Genomic DNA, 23,838 nt, shown 5'->3' on the forward strand with positions numbered 1-23,838 from the left:
AAACATATGCTTGGCTTAAGTTACATCATGAACACACAATGATTTAGCGTGAAAGAGGTTCTCGGAAGAGGCAGGGTTTGGGGTTAGTATGCCTCCTTCTTTGATGAGGATATTAACCCTATAGCTACACCGTGCCCCAGGGATCATATGTGTAATCACTGAGATGACCAAGTCCAAAATGCAAAATGGAGGAAAATAACTTAGGTAATTGTGAAAAATATCATTTGCAAGTTCCTGTGTTAAAAATGTACATATATATATATATATATATATATATATATATATATATATATATATATATATATATAATAGGAGATGACAAAGAGCTGGAGAAGAAATGTCCCTGCACTGTGCAAAGCAACAGAGTATTGAAAGTTGGAAGCCCTGTAATGCCAATTCAACCTTTCATCCTTAGAAAGGTTGAAAGACTAAGTACTACTAAAGGAGCCAATAGCAAATCAATGCTACAGAAAACGCTGCTGATTATTTCGTGGGAAAAGATTTAAAACATGGTGATTGTAACCACTTACAGGCAAAGCACCTGCTACTGAAAACGCAGCTGTTTCCAAGAAATTTAACTCGGCGCACTTTTGTGGATGGCGGCTGCCCTCCTAATGATTAGTTCGTTCCCAAGTGCGATACTACACCTAGATGCGTGAAGCCCCTAGTTGGCCAGGGTGTCCGTAATGGCTGGCAGGACAGCCATTCACGCACTCTCTCCTGGTCACCGTGGGTCTCCTGTTTGCAACCGCCAACTGCTCAGGAAGTCCTGTCCAGCTATTTTCTTTTACCTTTTCACCTCTGAAGTGGAAAAATGTCGATTTAAGGTAATAACCAATTAAGGCCCACATGGGCTGGATGTATAGATCTGCTCACACCCACTTCCCTCCACCCATGGGGGTGTTGTATGCCAATGTTTGTACGGGGCACACTCAGAGCTTTTAACAGACCGGCGGCTATGCATGTTATTTAGGGGTAGCCAGAGGTAGGAGCTTCTATCACTGGCAATGCCCTTCGTACACCTGGCATTACCCTTGTGACCCTTTGCCTACTGGCTTTCTCGTTTAGGTTCCATAAAGTGATTTATCTCTTTGTGTACAAAGTGTTGTGGGCATGAAATGAAAAGCTTTGGCTGTGAAGGTTTAAGCATGTGCCGTCACATCTACCTTCTCAAAATGACAAGTCCTTGTTCGGTGGATCACACAACAGCAAGAAGGTTCAGCAGCATTGTGATCTTTATTTATTTTTTATAGTATTTGCCTTAAAACAAACCTTTTACCACTGGCATCATTCCACATTGTGAGCTGTATCCGTCGGCATGAAGACGTTAAACGTTGTCCACAAAATCACTTCTATAAAATATTTGGAATGATTGTGTAGGTTACGGTGCCGCAGCCATACAATTTCAGGTAAGGGGGATTTGGCTTGCAGCAACTTTGCTTGTAGTTTGGTTAAATGTCACTAATGTCTTATGCATGACACTTACTTCTTGACATCTCACTTTATCCCGTTCCAGAAATGACCCTCTTTTTGTAAAGTATGTAGACAAAAGGGATTAAGATAGTTCAGTGAGTTGAGTGCTTGCTGCTTGTTTTGTAGCTCATTCTCTAGCCTGTCACAGAAATCAATCAGTTATTCTGCTCTTATCCGACAGTGTTGATGAAGTGGACAACACTGAGCTCTTTTAATCAGAGTGCAACAAAATGGGAAGATTATGTCATCAAGCACTGGTTAGAAAAGAAGAGAATCAGGTGTGCTTGTTTTGCCCAACACACTGCCATAAACATGCGTTTTTATATTTTCAGGTTGATTTAGAATGTGGTTGGCGATTTGCACATTTGCTTTTTCAAATAGCAATTGCTTCTGTTCATGAAAGAAAATCATTCATAAAAACCTTAATAGGTTGATGTAAAACTACAGCGGCGGGAGATTTGTTCTACTTGGTAAACTGGAGTTTGTGAAACAAGGACACTGGTCTATAATTCTGGCTTCTCCTCTTGACCAAATTGTGTGAACCTGGGCGAATCACCTTTCCTAAGGGGGTTTCACATTGCTTAACTGCTTAAATTGAGCTCACCGAAAAGGGATTCTGTTCCATTAACCAAGCAATACGTTGAACTGATTAACCCTTAAATGCACCACCTTAACACCTAAAATCCACCCCTCCCAAGTCCCACTCCCCCCACCTGCCCTACCTCCAGACCCAAACTATTCTGGGTCATCCGGGGGATGACTGTCACTGGGTACATGAGCCTCCTCTTGACATATGATGGCATCACCTAGTGTAACAGTGCACTACAGACAATGAATGCACCTGGCATATGAGGTAGGCTGTACCTGGGTTGAAGATGCACTTTACATATGAAAACATCATTTTGGCTACAGATGGCTTAATATGCTACTTTGTGGGCATAAGAGGCTGCACTTAACATACTACAGAAGTGTTTGGGCATGTTTCATTTAGCATATTATGACCATGTCTGCACACGAGGCTTTACTGTCATGAGATGGTTGCAACTGGCCATATGTGGCTGTGCTGGCATAAGGGAGAACTGCAACTGGCTATGCTAGGTCTGCTTGATGCCCCACGGCATATCATGACAGTACCTGTGACATGATTTCTGCTGTCGCTATGGGATAAGGACATATGATGCAAGTTCCATTGATGTTATCAGTCTCAAAGATCATGTGAGACACCTCTTGTGATATCTGGTATCTAATTTCACTTCCTCTACCCCTGGCAAATAACGAGACCGCTGTGAAGGTCTTGCTGGTAGCAGAACGCTTTGTACAATCTGCTCGTGGCATCGTGTGGCCATCAGCTTTTGTGAACTAGGATTAGAGTTCTCTTTAAAGTACACATTTTAAAAGTAGGTTGTGATAAATTTCTGAAATGCTATACTTCATCGTCCTCTCACCATCTCGTTCTTGTTGGTTGAAATTGCAATATCAAGCATGCTGATGACACAGGCATGCATAGTTATAAACTTGGAGTAACCAGGTGGGAATAGAGCAGTTGCAGCTTATTTTTAAGCAGGGAGAACAACAGAGCTCCAAATCAAGGCTGGAAATACAGGCAGTACAGGCCTGTTTAGAGTGGTACTCACTCACAAAAGGGAAACTTTGTGAGCAGTGTCCAAGGAGGAAAATAGCTTAGTTATCAAACATCACAGTGACTAATTGGGCAGAGGCAACCATAATAAGCATGCAGCTGTTGGAAGGCGCACAACAGCAGTACCTTAATGCTGTCGGAAGCGGGCGCCAGGTGGTGCAGCTTGACGTCTTTGGCTCCTTTCTTCTAACTCCCTGTAGCAACCCACTTGAGTTACTCCGGTGGAGTGTTGGTCCGGGAGACATGACCAACACCGTGGATAGTAGCTGGGTTACCGTTCCCAGTCTAGAACGTTTGGTGAGTCCCGACTCTTGTATCTACACAGCGTGGCCCGGGGAAAGGGATACAAAAAAGGGTTTTCCTGCAGTAAGCAGCGTACACACACGAGGTGGCGGAAAATCATGAGTCTCGTGTTTCTAGTGTTCAGCTGAGTTTCTTGACATTTTTTAGGTTGTCTGTTTGGGCCAAACCCCTACTTGTCACCGCCAGTTACCCAACATACTTTCTGTTGTAAGGGGACAGAGGTTCTTGGTGTCCCCTGCCTTGTGATCATACCTACCACCCCCATCGGAATGCCTGCAACTAGTGCTGGAACGAATAAAATTACTTCGAGATCAGTTGACATGTGTTCCGCTCCTTGTAAACCCACATATTCTGCAGCTATGGAGATTCCCAACTATGACAGCAATATAGTGGGATCACCACCTCAGCCTTCATGAGAACTGGTGGATGTCCCTATGATGCCAGGCGACTGTTTTATAATTAACATTTTGGCTAGAAGCAACCAAAGAAGACAGCGCCTACAAGACAAGAAAGTGGAACTAATGAATGACAAATTTGGACAATTAACATAGTCTTTGACCGCTAGCCAAGACTGGAAAAAAAATTGAATGACTGCCATGAGACAACAAAGTGATACTAAAGGACACTCCTGAGACTCTCCAACTGGAACATCCAAGTCAATCTAAAGAGGGCACCGCAGAACTTCAAACATGGAAAACCCACTGTCTAACCCTAGCACTGAGCATTGCAATGCAATCCCCTACTAAAAGCATGGATAATGTCGTCATTAAAGCCTTTTCCCATTCTAACTTGGGGGAGAAGGCAACAAATGCTACTAGTAGTTGGCAGATGGTTAAGGAGGGAATTATCTGTTACCTGGCCAAATGTGAGAACAGTATGGACTTTCATGCCTGGGTAGACTCTTTTGATAAGATAATTCCTCAGCTAGGTAGGGTTCACAGAGAGTGTCAAACAGATCATTGTACACAACATGCAGTTGCCAGTAAGTTGGCGGTAAGCTGCCAAACCAATCTGAAGCCAGCCATTAGTCTATTGGGTGCAAATGATGTAGCCACTATAGGCAACACTAGGCTTGAGGTCTTAGCACTTAACACAGCCATGCCGGATGGTTCTACTGCCACAATCTGAAATGTGACTTTATGCCATACAAAATTGTCAGCACCTAGATGCTCCTCGGTTAATCTTACTTTGCCCCCCTTTGAGGGGAGATTTACATATTAGAAAGACAATTGCCAGAGATCATGGACCCTTATTTAGAAGGGTTTATTATTATTTTTTTTTTAAAATTTATTTATTTATTTATTTTGAACGTTAATAAACCTGAAAGACCAGGGCCGAGAGATGCCCTTCAGAACAAAGTTTTGGCTGTGTTACCATCTAAAGCTGGAGAAAGCTGCATTAGGACCCATGACTACAGACTTTAGCAGCGAGTCCAGATCAAGGTGTGGTCCTTGAGTGGCCGTAGTAATCTCCCATTCTTTCTGAGCTGCTGTAACAAACTGGGAAAACGGACTGAAGTGGGAGAATGGAACAAAAGGCTCCCACCAATCCCCTAACACCCCTGGCCTAGAGGATCACGGCCCAGACACCCGCTACGAGAGGAGTTTGCCCACCTACCAGATGACCAGATACCCTGGTACAGGAACATACGGATGTGCCCACCAGCCTGCCCACCAGCCTGCCCTGCCCATGCCGACACCTGCGGCATGGATGAACTCGACTGAACCATTCAACAGTAAATGAACACATCGTTAGAGATGCCATGACGACCTAGCCAACGGTCAGCACACCCGTGCAAACATGCACACTGGACACTCCCATACCAATCCACACGAAGAACATATTCAGTACTATGACGTAGGTGACGGACACACCCACTGAAGCGCATCTCTATTATTTTTCACATAGGTTTTTCAAAATGCAGAAACGCAAGACGCACAATGAACTCATCTAAAATGCTTGCTCACGCTTCTTCTAAACCCCTGCATTGCAATGAGAAATATAACAAAGACATGATACTGGGGATAAAGCAATATCATACCATAACCTAAAGCGCTGTGCATCAAAAGTCTCTACCTATGCACCACGCCCAAGTAGGCCGCAAGCAAGAGCTTCCATGAACATTGAATGAGCAAGAGTACAGTTGCTGACCCTGCAGAATGAGCCCAGCGAGAGCAGACAGTCAAGGGCACAATGTTGCAAACTCGCATGCCGCAAGCCGACGCCAAGGTCACACCTGCAAATTAAGCCAGGCACACAGTGGAAAATGCAATATTAAATGTGCAGAATTCTGCCTCAACCACGGTCTCATCTCACGTGACCAAGCCAAACCTGACAGGGTGCCAGGCCCAGGAGGAGGGAGGCGCCTGGATCCCACGTTTCAAGACACAGGCAGATACAATTAAGCGACTCAATGGACATCTGCGGCGGTGGGAGTAGTCTGCCTTCCAGCATATGAACAAATCCTCACATTGTCTGCACATACCCATAGTGATACATTGTTGCAAATGACAGGTGCACCGCGAGTTGGGAACAGCGATGGTCCCAGACTGGGGGGCTCGCGAATGGACCAATCAGAACATGGGGCTCTTATCTCTGACGCCATTAACATTAGCCAATCTTCAGGGGTCTTCATGTAACAATTTTCATGTATCAAATTGAAGGGACAACCCAAATATACCACCTGACTGACCCTCAACCACTAACAACGCTCTCTATACGTATGCTATACTAACCCTACCACTCGACGAACCAATCCAGAGTGGCGATAGGTTTTTTGCTAACTTTCCCAGGTGACGCAAGTAGCGCGTCATACTAAGGTAAAAAGGGCCTGCGAGCCCCACTATTGGAGAGAGAGTGTCAGGACGGACGCGTACGATCCTTGACCCATCCCTGCCGTTTTGTTTAATAAACAGCAGACTCACCTTGCTTCTTGCGTGTGCCTCATACTCATTTTTGGGATACGCGGGAGGAGTTGGGGCCTCCCTGCCCGGAGGTCCACGGACGGCCCAGCCGGCCCCGGGAGAATCTCCCCCGACAAGTTGGAGGCACTGCTGAGATCTGTTTAAGGTCTGCTTTTATTTTATTTTTCCGAGTACTCCCGTTGCGAGGAGGCCCGGCGGCGCGACCCCCTCTGCCGCTGCCCCCTTTTGAGGACTACAGGACCATCGCGGAACTGCGAGAAGACCGGACAGCGCAATCCGGATATTGGTCTTCGGGAGCCGGTTGAGAAGTATCCCGCCCGCGGTTGGCGAGTGTCCAGACGTGGTCCAGACGAGGGGAGGTGGCGAGCCGCTTGGAGGGGTGCACGCAGTCGAGCGGCCCCGCATCAAGAGAACTTGGTGAGTATGCCACGCACAACAAGCAATGTGAAATAGTGAAGAAAGGGGGAGGAATTGAATACGTGAGGCGGGAGGTGTTACACAGGTGCGTGGCGAAGGTTGATAAAATTAGTGTTGACGGTGAAGTGAATGGTAGCTGGACAAGTGCGAGAGCAGTCCGCTACGTTACGGAAGAGGAGGGGCGGAGCACGAAAACATCACATGCGGCCGCTCGTAGACACTGATTGGCCCAGGTCGCGACCACGTGTAAGGGTGTGTGTGTGTGCGGCTTCCTACGATTTGGTGATTATTGATAAATGAGTAGATGAGGATCCCTATTGATCGAGCAGGAAACTCGATAGATAGATGACGTTTCCCTGTAGGCGGTAGCTAGCTGGTTGCCTAATACGGAAGATAATTGGCTGGTTAAGCCCTCCTGTTGAGGGGCGTATCACACGCAAGGCGACACAGTGTGCGCAGTCCGATTATATTGTTGATTACCTTGTTCCAGGCGTGACAGGAAGACAGCTGTGGGGTTAACGGGGGTAGATTACAAGCGTATTTCGTACTTTTAAAAAACATGTAAAGAAATTACCAGTAGTTTTGAAGAGATCGGTGAGGGCTTTCATAGGATATCACGAACACCAGGCATTTTTCTTTCGGAGAGTGGTGGGGAAGAGAATTATGGTAAGGGAGTGGAGACGGAGATAAACAGTAACAAGTTGATCGGGGAAGGGTGAAAAGGGGGACATGGCTGCGCACGGAGAACGCCGGCCATGGCAAGTGAAGAAAGAGGAGGAGGGGTAAAAGAAAGTGGGACGGCTGTATAAGAACGTCACACGGGGCACGCAGCCGCATGGGGCTACGTGCGCCTCAGCCGCAGGGGGCCGTAAAGGTGTTTGGTAAAGGAAGAAAAGAAAGAAAAGAGTATACAAATGCAAATGCTATATTTTTCCATTCTTCCTTAACGGACAATCGCAAGTCCCCAAAATTACGGGGCCAGGTAAAGATCTAAGATTGTATAGTGTACACTGTTAGCAAGATGACCGCTACCAACTAGGGGTAGGATAACAGATGAAGTGATACTATGTCATACGGGACAGGATCGGGAGGGTGGGGGAACACCCTCACTACCCCGCTGCAGCACATATGTAAAACACTGTCACGCCATAGGGAGAAACTGATCAAATATATCATAGAATGGACACAGGGGACGGACAACAAAATGACGACACCATGGCCGTCTAATGGCAGTTTCGATCCATATACCCAACATTCACTGTTAACTCATCTGCATAACACATACAAGGGAAAGAAGCTGATACACCACGTGGAGGTGTTTAACTTGTGGAGGATGTTTCAAGGGTCCCGACCAGGACCAAACGGAATGTTCATTATGGGCGAAGCAACGGAAGAGGAGAAGATTAAAGAGGAAGGAGAGAATGGGGAAAAAGAGAGTGAAGGCACACAGAACACGGAGAACAGACGAGAGGGAGGAGAAAAGAGTAACAACCTAAACGAAAAGGAAATAAAAAAGGAACAGAGCAACGATATGCCTCTAGCAAAGGTAGTGAAAAAGGAGGAAGGTGGGTTATATCCTTTAACAAAACTACGAGAAATAGTACAATTAAGGGCGGCTGAGGGGTACTCGAACCCAGCATACTGTCCGCCACCATATACAGCTACAGGTGGCCACACGGGAGGGGAGCAGACTAGTACGACGGGATCAGCTCGTACGAAGATGCCCGCAGGGGAGCGGAGGACTGACGAAGAGCAGGTCGCGGAAATAGGGCATGATGAGTGGATAGCTGCGCAGGTACTATTAAAATTATGAGGTTCATTAACAGGAGAAGAGAAGGAGGCAGTAAGGAAAATGGACGAGGATAATACCAGGAAGTGTGAAATGAAAGGGGAAGAGGGGAAAAGAAAGGGGGAAGAGCTGTTACGACAAAAGGAAGAGATTTTGGAGGAACGATTAGCAGAATTAAGGGATGAGCAGAATGCACTGATCAAGCAGCTCGAGAGAGAGGAAAGAGAGAGAGCACGGGAAAGGAAGGAAAGCAAGAATGAGTTGGAAAAAATGAGGGAACGAACTGAGGAGGAAAAGAGAGAAGCCGAAAGGGTGAAGGCAGTAGCAGAAAGGGTTTCCAGAGCAGCACTGCGTGACAAGAAAAGAGAGGAAGAAGAGAAAGAAAAAGAAATGGAAATATGGAAGAGGAGATTACTATCAGAAACGACAAGGAAATACGAAGAGGGGAGGATAATAGAGGGTATATTAGAGTGGGAAAGAGCGAGATGGAAAAGGAAGAAAGAAGAAGAAAGGATAATGGAAAAGATGAGTAGTGAAGTAATGGAGGAATTGAAAAAGAAAAGAGAGGAAATTGGTAGAGAAACAGCAGAGAAGAATGAAGGGGAAAGAGAAGATAGGAGAGGGGAGAGTGCAGTAAGGAGGTATATATACAGAGACACAGAAGTAGCAACAACGTCAGCACAAAGGGGAGCAATTGGTAAAGGAGAAAAGGGAGGAACGGATCTAATAGACTTAAAAACAGTAACGATTAAGGGGAAAAAGACAGATTGGGGGTTGCCATTCCTGAATGACTTTTGCAGTGAGGAAGGAGAGGGAATGGAGAAGGAAGGAAGAAACAGTGAAAGGGAAAGTTTAGATAAATTATACATCACCCGGACAAATAGAGAATCACCATGGATCTGCAGGAGACAGGAAGGACTGGAGGAAAGTGAGGAGGAAGAGCAAGGAATGGAGGAAAGGCAGGCACGTGCAGCTACACCCTCACCACCCCGTCCAACATGTTCCACTACCTCGCGCTCATTATGTGCAACATGCCCACCTAAACTCGCACCCTTCCCCCACAAACTGACACCCTATGCAGGCAGGTTTAGAGACCTCCCTGGACGCAGGCAGGGAGAACGAATACACAGGCTCAACATTTAATAAAGGAAATGATAAAAGAAGGGGAAGAGATGGAGGAGAAACAGTTACGAGCAGGGGAAATATGGACCCAATTGACGATGTAGAAGAAACGGAAGAAGAGGAGGGGTGCACAGAATCGATTTTGTGGGACCCAGGGGGACAAACAGGACACAACCTAATGCCGCTTCTGGAGAGGGGAGGGGTTAGACCACAATACGTCCCTTGGAAGCATGCAGACAAGGAAAATATAAAGTGCAGGCTCCCACCATTAAGTGGAGGTGCGGGAAAATGGATATATGAAATGGAAAAACACACCGCAGGGCAGAAACTGGCAGTGGGGGATGTAAAGGGCCTTCTAATATCAATATTGGGGGATGCAGCAGATGACATCTGGAAGAGAGCAGGCTTCCCTGGAGTCACAATAACAAACACATCACACAATGGGGCACCATTCGCAAACTGCAGACATGCATTATGGCAAGCGCTGAGGTTACAGTACCCAGACACATCAGACATAGGAGCAATTACCTCACGCAAGATGCGTGAGAACGAAGATCCTGTTGATTATATCCAGGAAATTCAAGAGAAGTGGCGTATGGAAACTAGAGAACAATGGGAAAAAACACCAGCAATATTCTATCATATACTAATACAAGGGCTCCCAGAAGCAGTTCAGAAACAACTGAAGAAGGTGGTGGGGATGGAAGCAAAAGCATGGCCAGAAATACAACTGACGATAGTACATCATTGTAGGACATGGCAAGAAAAGATGAAACAGAAGGAAGAGGATAGGAAAGCGGAAGAGGCTAAATTGGTACAGAAAAAACTTACTAAATACACGATGGAAGGTGCACTAATAACTACACCTGCAACAATGACCCAAAACCCCACAAAAGTAGTGGCTACACAAGATCCCTCCCAGATACAATCATCACAGATTGTAGCACAACAACTGCCACCACCCCAACCATACACGACTAACATGGGAGGAGGATACTCAACGCCAGGAGCTGGATATTATAATTACAACAGGGGAAGGGGAGGAATGATAAGGGGGATGGAATATGGCTATAACACACAACAGCAAGGGGGAGGATTCAGAAATTTCTACCCCACCGAGCTACCAGTATACCAGGATAATTCAGGAAGCTTTCCATGGCAGAGCAGGGAACCACCGGTATGTTGGATTTGTGGATTAGTAGGGCACATGTCACGCACATGTAGAGTGAAAACAGGCACACCATCATGGGGAGAACAGGGACAACAAGGGCCTACAAGGGAAAAACAGGACATCCAACAACAGCAGGCACTACAACCAGGAAATGTGCAGCAACAACTAGTAACACAACAACAGCCACAGGCATATTCACTGCCACAACAACAGGTAGCGATAACACAACAACCCCAAGTGCAGCAAGTACAGCAACCTGCCCAAATTCAAGACCATAACATAACCTCTACCAATACACAACTACAGCAAACACAACTGGGAAGGGTGACGGTCCTGGGACACAACCCCTACACAGGAAGTGGTCAATCATTATACCCACAATAGGACAGCCCACAGACGGCCTTGGTGTGTCCCATCCTGCCTGTAACACCCAATAGTGCGGAGGAACCACGCATAGAGGTAATGATAGGTGACAAAAAATTATCATTCCTTGTTGACACCGGGGCAACCCGGTCTTGCATAAGGGAAGGTAAATTTAAGATGACAGGTGAAGCCATGAACACCCAAGGATTCTCTGGGGCTAGGGGGTTGGTTCCCTTTACTGATAACATTCCCTTATCAATAGGGGATTATGACATGTCAGTCCCGCTTTTATATTCTAGGGCCTCACCAGTAAACATACTGGGGAGAGACATAATGAGCAGGTTGAATATGACGATCTCCTTTACGGAGGACGGCATAATTTGCTCAACTCCAGGAATAAACATGCTCATTGCACGACAAATTATGCAAGCATACTGTGGACAGGCAGTGATTAGGGCTGAGCCAGTAGATGGTGAACTGTTCCAGTACGGGAGAGACATGGCATTTGCATGGATGCCAGGGATAGAAGGAAAGATCTGGAGGAGGCCAGCAGCCTATTTGTTAGACCAGAAACACCAGCCAATGAACAAGAAGGAAAGGTGATTTCAGTGAACATAGAGAGCATTATAGCAACTGCTGATTACATCGCAGTACATGCCCAAGACAGAGAAGGAAGAGCATGGAGGGCAGTGATAGCCCTAGCAGAGGGATGTAAGCTCACCCAGGTGTCAGACGAGGAGCTCTTCTCAGAAGAAAAGGAAGAAGGTGAAATGGTATTTATGATGAGTGTAGAAATATGGCTAAGAGTGACATACAAACAAGTGGCACAGAAAATTGCAATGGCACTTGAAGCACCCACATCCACCCCAGTCCCTTCTTTGAGGAGGATATGGCAAAGGTACCAACGTCATTATGGACTACTAGTCCCTATGACGTGGGGTGCATAAAAAGTATAGGGGAGTAAGAGTAAGGATAAAATTGAAAAAAGGTGCAATACTCCCCAGAGTGAAGCAGTACCCACTATCAAAAGAGGCAGGTGAGGGCATATATGAAACAATAACGGCCCTTATAAATAATGGCATATTGGTACCATCAGAATCACCATTTAACACAGCTGTATACCCAGAGCGCAAAGCTAAAGGGGGGTCTTGGCACTTCATCCAGGACCTCAGGCCCTTGAACAACATAGTGGAAGCAGAATACCCCATAGCAGCAAACCCGGCCACAATATTGTGTGGCATTCCAGCAGAGGCATCACGATTTACAGTGATAGACCTCAAAAATGCCTTTTTCTCAATACCCCTGCACCCAGACTCACAAGATCTGACGAGCTTCACGTACAGAAACACGAAATGAAAAAACACCAGATTGCCACAAGGGTACTGCGAGTCACCCTCAATTTTCAACAGAGTAATACAGATGGACTTGGGTAACATTGAAGTGGAAAGCACAGTGTTGCAGTATGTTGATGACATAATGATGTGCAGCACAAGCGAAAAAAGATGCAGAGAGGACTCATTGAAGATGCCGACAATATTGGCTGAAAAGGGTTACAAGGTAGACAAGGAAAAGTTACAGTACTGTCAGGAACAGGTACTTTACATTGGTCAGCTCATATCCCAATACGGAAGAAAGATTGCACCACAAAGAGCAAAGGCCATTTCAAAAACGCTGCTGCCCCAAACAGTGAGGGAACTGCAGCAGTTCCTGGGACTGTGCAACTATTGTAGAGCCTGGGTATTTGATTACAGCTCATACATAGGACCCCTACTTGAGGCATTAAAAGAAGCTAACAAAGGGGAGAAAAAATTAGGGTGGACAATGGAAATGAAAGAGGCCTTTGATGAACTGAAAAATGCAATATCAACTGCTCCGGTACTGGACACCCCAGATTATGAACGACAATTCTTTATATTTTCACATTGCGACTCAGCAGTAATGAAAGCAGTGTTGGCTCAAAAAACAAGCATGGGTTACAAACCAGTAGCGTTTTACAGTGGCCACTTGGATCCTGTGATGTTAGGACATTTCCCTTGCGAACAAGGTCTCGCCGCAGCTGCCTTTGCGGTAGAGAAAGCATCATCAATAACAATGCGGTGCCCAACCACGCTATTTGTGGAACATGCACTATTTGCAATAGTGAACAAGCCTAAGTCCACACTAACCACGCAGAGGGCGTCGGGTTATGAGATCATCTTATCTAGACCAGAATGATCAATTGTTAGATGCAGCACAGTTAATCCTGCAAGGTTTATAGCAGAAGCAATTGAGGAAGGAGACTATGCACATGATTGTACACAGACTACCGAAATGTACTCATGTACTAGAAAAGTTAAATAGGACGCACTAGATGGAGGAGAGCTCTTGTTCATTGATGGGTCATCAACAATAGACCAAAATGATGGGATAAGGAGAACTGGGGCAGCAGTGGTAAAAATGACAGAGGAACCGGTGTGTGTGGCGGTGAAATGCGTACAATTACCAAAGCATTACTCCGCTCAAGCAGCTGAATGGGTTGCACTGATCTTGGCATTGAAAGAAAGCTTTGACAAAAGAGTGACTATATATTCTGACAGCGCATATGTCACGTCTATTGTCCAAATGGAGGAGAAGAGGGTTTAGGAGAGCTGACGGCACCCCAGTGCAACATGCTCTCTTATTAGCTGAACTAATTGAAGTAATAAATGACCCACAAGAATTAGCTTTGGTCAAATGTACCGCACACACAAATGGTGAAGATCATATCTCAAGAAGAAATGCAGCAGCAGACTCACATGCGAAGTATGCTGCATATTTTGGTGAGATTTGGAACCCCCCAGAGTGAGAGAGAGGGAGGGGGATAGCTAAAGAGATGTTGATAAGAGAGGGGTACACCCATCTCCCAGCCACACGGATAATGGAGCTACAAGCGGCTGCACCAATGGCAGAAAAAGAAATATGGGTAAAAAGAGGATGTACAATGTCACCAACTGACGCACTATGGCGCCAGGGTAACACTGGAAAGATGGTAATGCCATTGATACTATTGAACACCGCCCTGAGCCAACTCCACCACCCGGCCCACACAGGCAAGGAAGTTATTGCAGCACGAATTAGGGAAGATTGGTTCTGTCCCGAGTTAAATTCCCATGTGACAAATTTTATCAGCAATTGTCTCACATGTCAACAGTTCACGGCCGGTCACACGCTGAAAGTGATAAAAGGTACTATACCCCGGCCAGAGGGACCCTTCCTGCACATCCATATTGACTATGTTGACATGATCAACGTATGTCAAGGAAATAGGTATATGATTGTAGTAGTATGCCCATTCTCCAGGTGGATTGAGGCAGGACCCTGCTCACACCCAGATGCATTCAGAGCAGCTAAATTTCTAGTGAGGGAGGTTTTCCCCAGGTGGGGAGTGTGCGAGGTACTGCGGTCGGATAATGGCCCACATTTCGCTAATGAAATGTTCCATCACATCCTTACTGAACATCAAGCATAAATTTGCATGTGCATATCACCCGCAGGCCAACGGTAAATGTGAACGCCTGAATGGCCTACTGAAGGAGGCAATTGCAAAGATACAGCAAACTACAAAGAAGAGTTGGTTGTATTGCCTTCCGCGAGCTCTATTTGAGCTGAGGAATAGACCAGGCTCCGACCACCACCTCACTCCTCACGAGGTGGTGACCGGACGTCAAATGCGCCATCCTCTAACGCCAACATCAAGAGCATTAACAGATTATGAAAACACTGCAACTGTTCTTGGTGATGAAATGTACCAATATGTGTCTTCTTTGATTACTAGTGTAGTTTTTGTGTCTCAACAGCTCGAGCGCACGTGGGGCGGGTCTAAGAGTGATCAACAAGAAGACGCGGATAAGGAATCGGAAAAGGAAAAATTGTGCAAAATTGCTAAAGGTGACCACGTGCTACTGCGCAATTTCAACAGAAAGTGGAACAGCCCACGCTTCACTGGCCCCCACCTGGTAGAGGAGGTATCTACGAGAGCAGTAAAGTTGCAGGACAAACGTGCTTGGAATCGCCTACACGATGTAAAGATCTGCAAACTCCAGACCCGCCCTAGCGTCACGGACAGGGCCATTGGAAGAACAGCAACAGCGTCACCCACGGAGGAAGAGACTTCTACCACAGCTGACGACCTAAGTGTCTCCATACCCTACCACCCCCCAGATTCCCCAGAGACAACTACTGACATAGAAAGGGGTAATTCCCATACCGCCCACCCCATGGTCACATGATCAAAGAGTAAACAGACTTCCGCCAGTTGAGCCCCAAACCCTCTGCCCGTCAACCCCCTACCCACTGCAGTAATCACCCAACTGAAAGACATTGTTTTGCACATATACACATGTAAACACTTGAATGTTCTCTTTTTTCTTTCTCGCACATGCAGGTACCGCGTATTATTGTATTGCTAAAGAAAACAGATAACTAACAAAGCTCATTGCCCAGGAGTAGATGTTACCCCCAGACGATAACTACCCTGAAGAGCTATCACACCAATTTGTCTATCACATAAAAAGGCCAAAGTACCTGAAAAGAAGGAGGGTGCGTGTCTACTACACAGCATTTCTCTTGGCCATAGAACAATCAATGCCCCATCTTCACCAACACTTGCCTGCCCTAAGAGATAGATCGCTTAGATTGGCGTGGGAACAGCTCTTCGCCTGGGCACTGAACGACTACTTGATAGGGAGAGCTTGAAAACAACACCTAACACTAATAACAAGCATATTGAGAATTTTCAGGCGGGCAACTTTAACGTTGCAAGAATAAGCTGCCGGACTGCAGCAAGGTAAGAGCAAAATGCCGGTGTGACTAGCCTCTGTAATAAAGATGATAGGGATTTTGATGATCACCGGGTTTTTGGCTGCCTCTGTATGGCAGAAAAGTTATGCTATCAATATTTTGGCTGCACCCAAACCTAATATACCCCCACTCACGGCTGCAACAGGTGTTACGTCAGGTGGTACTAGCAAAATTCCACACAAGGGAAATAGAGTTAAACGCAGCACATACTCAGATAATAAAGGTATTGACAACTACATACAAGATTCAGCACGTCTCGAACAACATGTGGTACCAACACATGACCCAAATAGGTAAGCAGACAACAGAAGACAGCTGCTACGTCTGCTCATTGATCCCATACGCCATGAGCGCTTCTCGAACTTTCGTTGCCACGGAAATAGATGAAAAGACAGCACGATGTATAGTATACTTGGCACTGTTCCAAACGAGAGGGAGATTTCAAGGGACGGTGGTGCACCTGGTATGGAAAACACGAGACACATATCCATACGAAAACATCTTCCACAAGACTTATTTGAGTTACCACAAGACCAGTTTGCATGCTGAAGCATTCAGATACATGACAAGTGGCCCTGAAAAAGGAGAAACAAAGAAAGTAACACTACAATACCTACCATGCGATTGGTACGCCACTGAAGTTCCTGGTAAAAAAGGATGTTGGGAAAGACCACTGATAACAATAACAGGGAAGGTGTACCTGGACAACAAATGGGACACAGGAGTGGTTGGCAGCGACATGGTAACGAGAGAAAATATTACAACTATTGCTGAACACAATGACAGATGTTGGATGACTTGGGTCAAGTACGTACCCATGCTAACGTGGATAGAGAAGGATGAAGACCCAATAACAATACTGCCGTTGTCTGCACCTAAAGTATGCTACCAACATAGAGGAGAAGTGGACGTGGGATACAACACCAACTGTGCAAGCGTGATGGAGTTACCTGAGGGGGGAGCAGGAACAGCAGTATTAATGGACCATTACTGGGCCTGCGGAGACAAGGCATACCACACACTGCCCCCTCTGTGGAATGGAGTTTGCACAATGGTACACGTTAATGTGCCATCACTAGTGGTGCTGCCCCAGAAACATGTGAACGTGTCGAACTTCCCTAAAATGGATAAAGGAAACAAGAGGAAGAAGAGATCTGTACAACATCAGAAGGGGCCAGAGAACCAAAACAACAGCAACAACACTGTCCTGAATAGAAAGAAAAGACAAGGAGAACCTCTGACAGGAAATTACCTATGGGGAAGGTTGGAAACAGCACTCACTTCAATCCCACCAGAACATAGACTATTCAGCAGAGCAGCAATGTTCTTCTCCTCAATAATACATTCGGGACTACAAGCTTACGCAAACGCAAAATGGCTCCAGATAACTCGATGGGAACTAATGATGACAATTAATTCCACAGTAAATGGATTCAACGCAATAAAAGAGGAACTGCGAGCAGTGAGGATGGTAGCACTACAGAACAGATATGTACTGGACCTCCTCACAGCAATGGAAGGAGGAGTTTGCGTAAAGATAGGACAATCATGCTGCACATTCATTCCTGCTAACGATGCTGACAATGCTACCCTGACAGAAGCAGTATCACAACTGGCCCAGATGCACTCCAAAATGATGGATGAAAGTAAAGGAGTGAAGAAGGATGACAGCTGGTTTTCACTATTATGGTCATGGATGCCATCTTGGCTGTCGGACGGACTGAAGATTATAGTTGGATGCATAATACTGGCTGGAGCTGCACTGATCATAATTAGATTTTGGAAGGCCCGGAAGGCACGCACCACAGATGAAATGATCGAAATGGTTGGTATGCACCCCTTGATGCCGGCAGATGATGGCCAGCACACAGGCACAATAATAAAGGAGAGAGAAAAACTGCGCAAACAGATCATCACCAACCACCTGGACCCACCATCTGTGAAGCTCGAAAACCCAAGAAACCCAAGGAGCTACATAGGGAAATGGGTATACTGCACACCTGGAGGAACCTGTGTATATATGTATTGGTCATTTAAAGACCATGTCAACCACTGTGGTCATTTGGGAGGAGTAACTAAAATATGGAGAGTGAGAGGAGATAAGGAAAAGGATATGTTTGTGGTCGACAAGTCGACCAGAGGGGGGACTGAAGTGGGAGAATGGAACAAAAGGCTCCCACCAATCCCCTCACACCCCTGGCCTAGAGGATTGCGGCCCAGACACCCGCCACGAGAGGAGTTTGCCCACCTACCAGATGACCAGATACCCTGGTACAGGAACATACGGATGTGCCCACCAGCCTGCCCACCAGCCTGCCCTGCCCATGCCGACACCTGCGGCATGGATGAACTCGACTGAACCATTCAACAGTAAATGAACACATCGTTAGAGATGCCATGACGACCTAGCCAACGGTCAGCACACCCGTGCAAACATGCACACTAGACACTCCCACACCAATCCACACGAAGAACATATTCAGTGCTATGACGTAGGTGACGGACACACCCACTGACGCGCATCTCTATTATTTTTCACATAGGTTTTTCAAAATGCAGAAACGCAAGACGCACAATGAACTCATCTAAAATGCTTGCTCACGCTTCTTCTAAACCCATGCATTGCAATGAGAAATATAACAAAGACATGATACTGGGGATAAAGCAATATCATACCATAACCTAAAGCGCTGTGCATCAAACGTCTCTACCTATGCACCACGCCCAAGTAGGCCGCAAGCAAGAGCTTCCATGAACATTGAATGAGCAAGAGTACAGTTGCTGACCCTGCAGAATGAGCCCGGCGAGAGCAGACAGTCAAGGGCACAATGTTGCAAACTCGCATGCCGCAAGCCGACACCAAGGTCACACCTGCAAATTAAGCCAGGCACACAGTGGAAAATGCAATATTAAATGTGCAGAATTCTGCCTCAACCACGGTCTCACCTCACGTGACCAAGCCGAACCTGACAGGGTGCCAGGCCCAGGAGGAGGGAGGCGCCTGGATCCCACATTTCAAGACACAGGCAGATACAATTAAGCGACTCAATGGACATCTGCGGCGGTGGGAGTAGTCTGCCTTCCAGCATATGAACAAATCCTCACATTTTCTGCACATACCCATAGTGATACATTGTTGCAAATGACAGGTGCACCGCGAGCTGGGAACAGCGATGGTCCCAGACTGGGGGGCTCGCGATTGGACCAATCAGAACATGGGGCTCTTATCACTGACGCCATTAACATTAGCCAATCCTCAGGGGTCTTCATGTAACAATTTTCATGTATCAAATTGAAGGGACAACCCAAATATACCACCTCACTGACCCTCAACCACTAACAACGCTCTCTATACGTATGCTATACTAACCCTACCACTCGAGGAACCAATCCAGAGTGGCGATAGGTTTTTTGCTAACTTTCCCAGGTGACGCAAGTAGCGCGTCATACTAAGGTAAAAAGGGCCTGCGAGCCCCACTATTGGAGAGAGAGTGTCAGGACGGACGCGTACGATCCTTGACCCATCCCTGCCGTTTTGTTTAATAAACAGCAGAATCACCTTGCTTCTTGCGTGTGCCTCATACTCATTTTTGGGATACGCGGGAGGAGTTGGGGCCTCCCTGCCCGGAGGTCCGCGGACGGCCCAGCCGGCCCCGGGAGAATCTCCCCCGACAGGACATCTAGTACGAGTTTAAAAATTGTAACTGACTGACTAATTTAGTATTTATTCTTATCCTGTTTTGCTTGACTGTTCTTATTAATATTGCATGTTACATTGTTTGTTGTATCTGTTGTAGCGCTATTAGGACTATGGGCGAATTGGCGCTTAATACAAATTGAATAATAACAATGAAGAATCTCAATGTCACATTTGTATTCAGGGTTAGTAGTTGCATGGGTCCTGTGCCCTGCATGGCGGAGTCTCCCCCACAAGTATGAGCAGCTCTTATATCTGCTTTCTACAAAATCCCATTGCGAACATAATGACACTGCCTTTCTCTCGAGTTATAAATGATGTTATGTGCTCAGCTGTATAATCAGGTGTATAATCATGATGCCCTATTACTTATCCCACTGCTGTTTCATTGAGGCACGCACATGTCTTAGAATAATAATGCAGCCTTTCCTGATCTGAAATGGTCCATACATGCATACAAAAAATTAAATGAAACGTGTCATTGGTTTGAAAGGATGGTTATGCAAAATCAGACAGGATCGGCGGGCACATGGACTCCTCCCTCTGCATGATATCTAATTCTTGGAAATTGGTTGTGCCAGCTGTGATTTAAGCCATTGCTTCCACACCTCGCAGGCGGGGAGAAGAGGGAAGCTGGCATACGTTGTTGCTCGCCTTTGTTCTGGAACCTCTGCTTGTTCAGCCATCACCCTCAATCAATCATGACCGGTATGACTGGAACTAAAAATAGACCTGGGGGGCAATCAAACAATTGGCCCAGGATATGAAATTTCTTTCAGTAACATTTTACAGCATACTTGTTGAGGAGTACATGTGAGCTCATTTTTGGTAAAACCAGTAACGCCACATCATGCATGATAATACACATTGTAGCTGTGGCGCTGGTCAAAACTACCAGCTGTCCAGTACATTGACCATTCGAGCAGGCCCACCATGTCCCACACTGGCCATTGGGGTTGGCACTTCGGGCGTTGCCCTATAGGCCCGTCGCAGCCTGCCATCAGGTTCAAAGGACAGCCCCATCGACAGCAGTCATGCGCGCCATTTCATGGCAGGAATTCCGCACGAAGAAATAGTCCTTTTATTCTTCAAAATGAATTCCTTGCAGTGAAAGTATGTATGTGCCAGATATTGCTTGTTCTCTATCCAGTCCCGTGCCCACCATCATTCTCAGCCTCTTGATGGTCCTATCCTGCCACCTCCCTCTCAGGCCCATGGTTGCAATGCACATATGCCTCCATCTGGCACATTAAGAGTCCAGCCCAAACTCTCTCCATGCCCCCTGGCATGTTGACACTAGGTAGGTATTGTCTTTCACGGCCTGCCTCCTGGGCGGCTGTGCTGCCTCACCACCCCGCTATCTCCTGGTCGCTTGTAAGTGCTGGCGTGACTAACCCCGTCCTCTTTTCTCACCTTGGGTGGTGTGTCCTATCCCTGACATGCACAGGTACCCCCATTCTCTACAATGGCTTGCCATATTAGGCCTACATACCAGATCATTCTAGAATGCTTGGTTCTTTAGAGAGCAAGCTGGACTGCATTTCCCACAGTGCACTCTGTGTATTCATCAAAGACAAACAAATACTAATTTTCTATACATTCCCAACAGAAAAACATATCCCACAATGCACTAGAACCAACACTGCAGTACCTTCAAAGGACTGTTTTTTCCGCGCGCTCACTATGTCTCGCTCACTAATTCTGTCGGGGCAGGAATGTAGGTCTGAAGCAAAAGTATGTCCCACTTACTACTGATGGTATGATGTTAATGCTAATATTAATGTTAAAGGATATTTGTACTGTGCACTATCACCACCTGAGTGGTCCCCTGGCGCTCTGGCGGCTCTGAAAAAGGGGAAGGGTGGTATGATGTCTCAAGAAGTCTAGGGTACCTCACATAATTGTATGGCTAGTGTTGGTAAGATAGCTCAGCATGTTAAACTCTAGTGTGTTTTGCAGGTGGACAAGCAGGCTCAGACTTTCAGCCTTCCGGGGGCAATTAAATCAGTTCCAATTACGGTTCGGTAATGGTATATACACATTTCTTCATAAAGTGCTTCGGTGAACGCGCTATATAAGTAGCAGATTACGCGTATTGCAGCGTAACGTTTGTCTCACCATGTGCAAATTCAGCACTTAACTACATTCCATAGATGGCATTATTTAGTGCAGTGCAAAAGCCTGCACAGTAAACTCAAGTCCCAGAATGAAACTTTCTTCAAAATGTATTCTAGGTCTCACAGTCCACATTGGACTACTCCTACCATAATTAAATATGGTATACTTGGAAATACGCCTCTACAATACTATGTTTTCCAGAAAACAGATGTGTTCCCTTAATGCAAACGCCTCATTAGGACCACAAGTCACAAAGAGCATTCTGCTTCAATTCATTATGATGGGTTCCTTTCCCAACACACAAGGTTGTTCCATTTCATATGAAAGGGTTAACATGATCCCATTTCTATGAATGCACTCTACCTCACAAAACACACGTTTCCAATGGACTACATGCCCCAGAATGCCCTTCATATCACTAAGTACAGATGTCCATTAAGACTGTCCATACACATACACACATCAAAACTCAATTCAGAGCCTCGCAGGAATACTATGCTTCCCCCAGTCTGCACTCGGCCCTACTCAGTGCAGCGGTTCATTCGTTACTACACGTAGTAGAACGAACACTGCCTCACTTATGGCAGTTGCTCTAGCAGAATGATATACCACAGTATCCCACTGTGAAAGGGGGTGATAGCAGAGACGTCATTTAGGGGTCGCCGGGGTTCTCCCCTGGTGACCACTGATGTCTCCCTTGCTACCCCTGTCATCTCCCTTGCAAGAATGAAAAAAAATGTAAAAGAACATTTTTTTTATTATTTTTTTTTACAAATAGAAGCTCCTGGGCTGTCACCAATGCCATGGGCCTCTGTTTCTAGCGTGGTTGCCTTTCTTGCTCAGGCTTTTAAAAATAAAAAAAAACAGGGGGTTCCACAAGTGTAACACTTTGAACAGTGACCCTAAATAAGAAATAATCGAATAATAAATCATTTGTCTTTCTATAATTCTACACAATAATTGCTAGACTCATTCAAGGTTTTTTTCGGGCACACGTCAGGGGTGAGCCTCAAATTCACAATGCATACAAAATCCTCCAAAAAGCATTTAGAGTAGAATAAGCATCCATTTCGGACTATACATTGTGCTTTTTACAAGTTACAGTTATAGCATGTTTTATTTCTGCCTATACTTATGGTGATCCATTCTTGTATGACATGTACATCACGTTACACTGATGTTGTAACCATATTTTTCATAGTGTACTTAGAGGCAATGCCATGTGATGCCACTTCCTCTTTTGTCAAGGGGTAAACAGTCATGTTCCATTGCTTCCCATGATGTCACTTTGGGGTGGCGTCAAATTACATCATTTCCTGTGATGTCATCAGACATCCAGAGTCATGCGATGTCACATCCACTACCCCTAGCATTTTGGTGACATGATGTCCCTGGATGATAGACCACTCCGAAAGGACTACAGACTAAAGGATGCATGTTACTTAATATTGTAAAGGGCATTCTGGTTGTGCTAAATGTTCTAGAATACATGGGGCCTCCTTAGAGCTTTGGCGGTAGCCATGCCGCTATTGGCGGCATGTCTGCCACCAAAACCGGGTCCGGGTTCCCAGAATGGGGAATTACCAGGCCATTCCGAGTTAGGAGGGCCCAGTAATTCCTCCCTCTGGGAACCCGGGCTCAATGGGAATGGGAGAGGGAGCTAACAACGGGCCGATTACAACCGGCCCGTTGTTAGCTCCCTGGTTTTACCAGGCGTCCTTACCGGGTCCCGAGAGGGGACCTCGTAATTTTGCGTAATGGGATTAACAGGTCCGCCTCCATTAGCGGAGCCCGTTAACCCATTACACAAAAGTCGTAATGAGGCCCATGGTCTCACTACAGAATATTAACATAACACGCTTCACATCTCACTAACATTCTCATTGAATGGTTCCATTTTGTTATGCTCTGAATAAAATGCTACTGAAACAAATGCTTCTCGATGTATAAACCTCGAGCTGAAATGCAAAATATTTCCTTCTGGGTTTCAAACATTTTGCCTTT

The 23,838-nt window shown here is 46.0% G+C and overlaps 1 protein-coding gene across 2 annotated transcripts in view; it reads right to left on the minus strand.

The window, feature by feature from the left end:
- The window catches only part of GAS7 (growth arrest specific 7), a 1,527,668-nt gene that overhangs the window by 949,560 nt on the left and 554,270 nt on the right, over positions 1–23,838 (minus strand). The gene's annotated exons all lie outside the window — the stretch shown is intronic.

Source organism: Ambystoma mexicanum, chromosome 3q, assembly GCF_040938575.1.
Source record: "Ambystoma mexicanum isolate Mex_15411 chromosome 3q, UKY_AmexF1_1, whole genome shotgun sequence".
NCBI lineage: Eukaryota > Metazoa > Chordata > Amphibia > Caudata > Ambystomatidae > Ambystoma > Ambystoma mexicanum.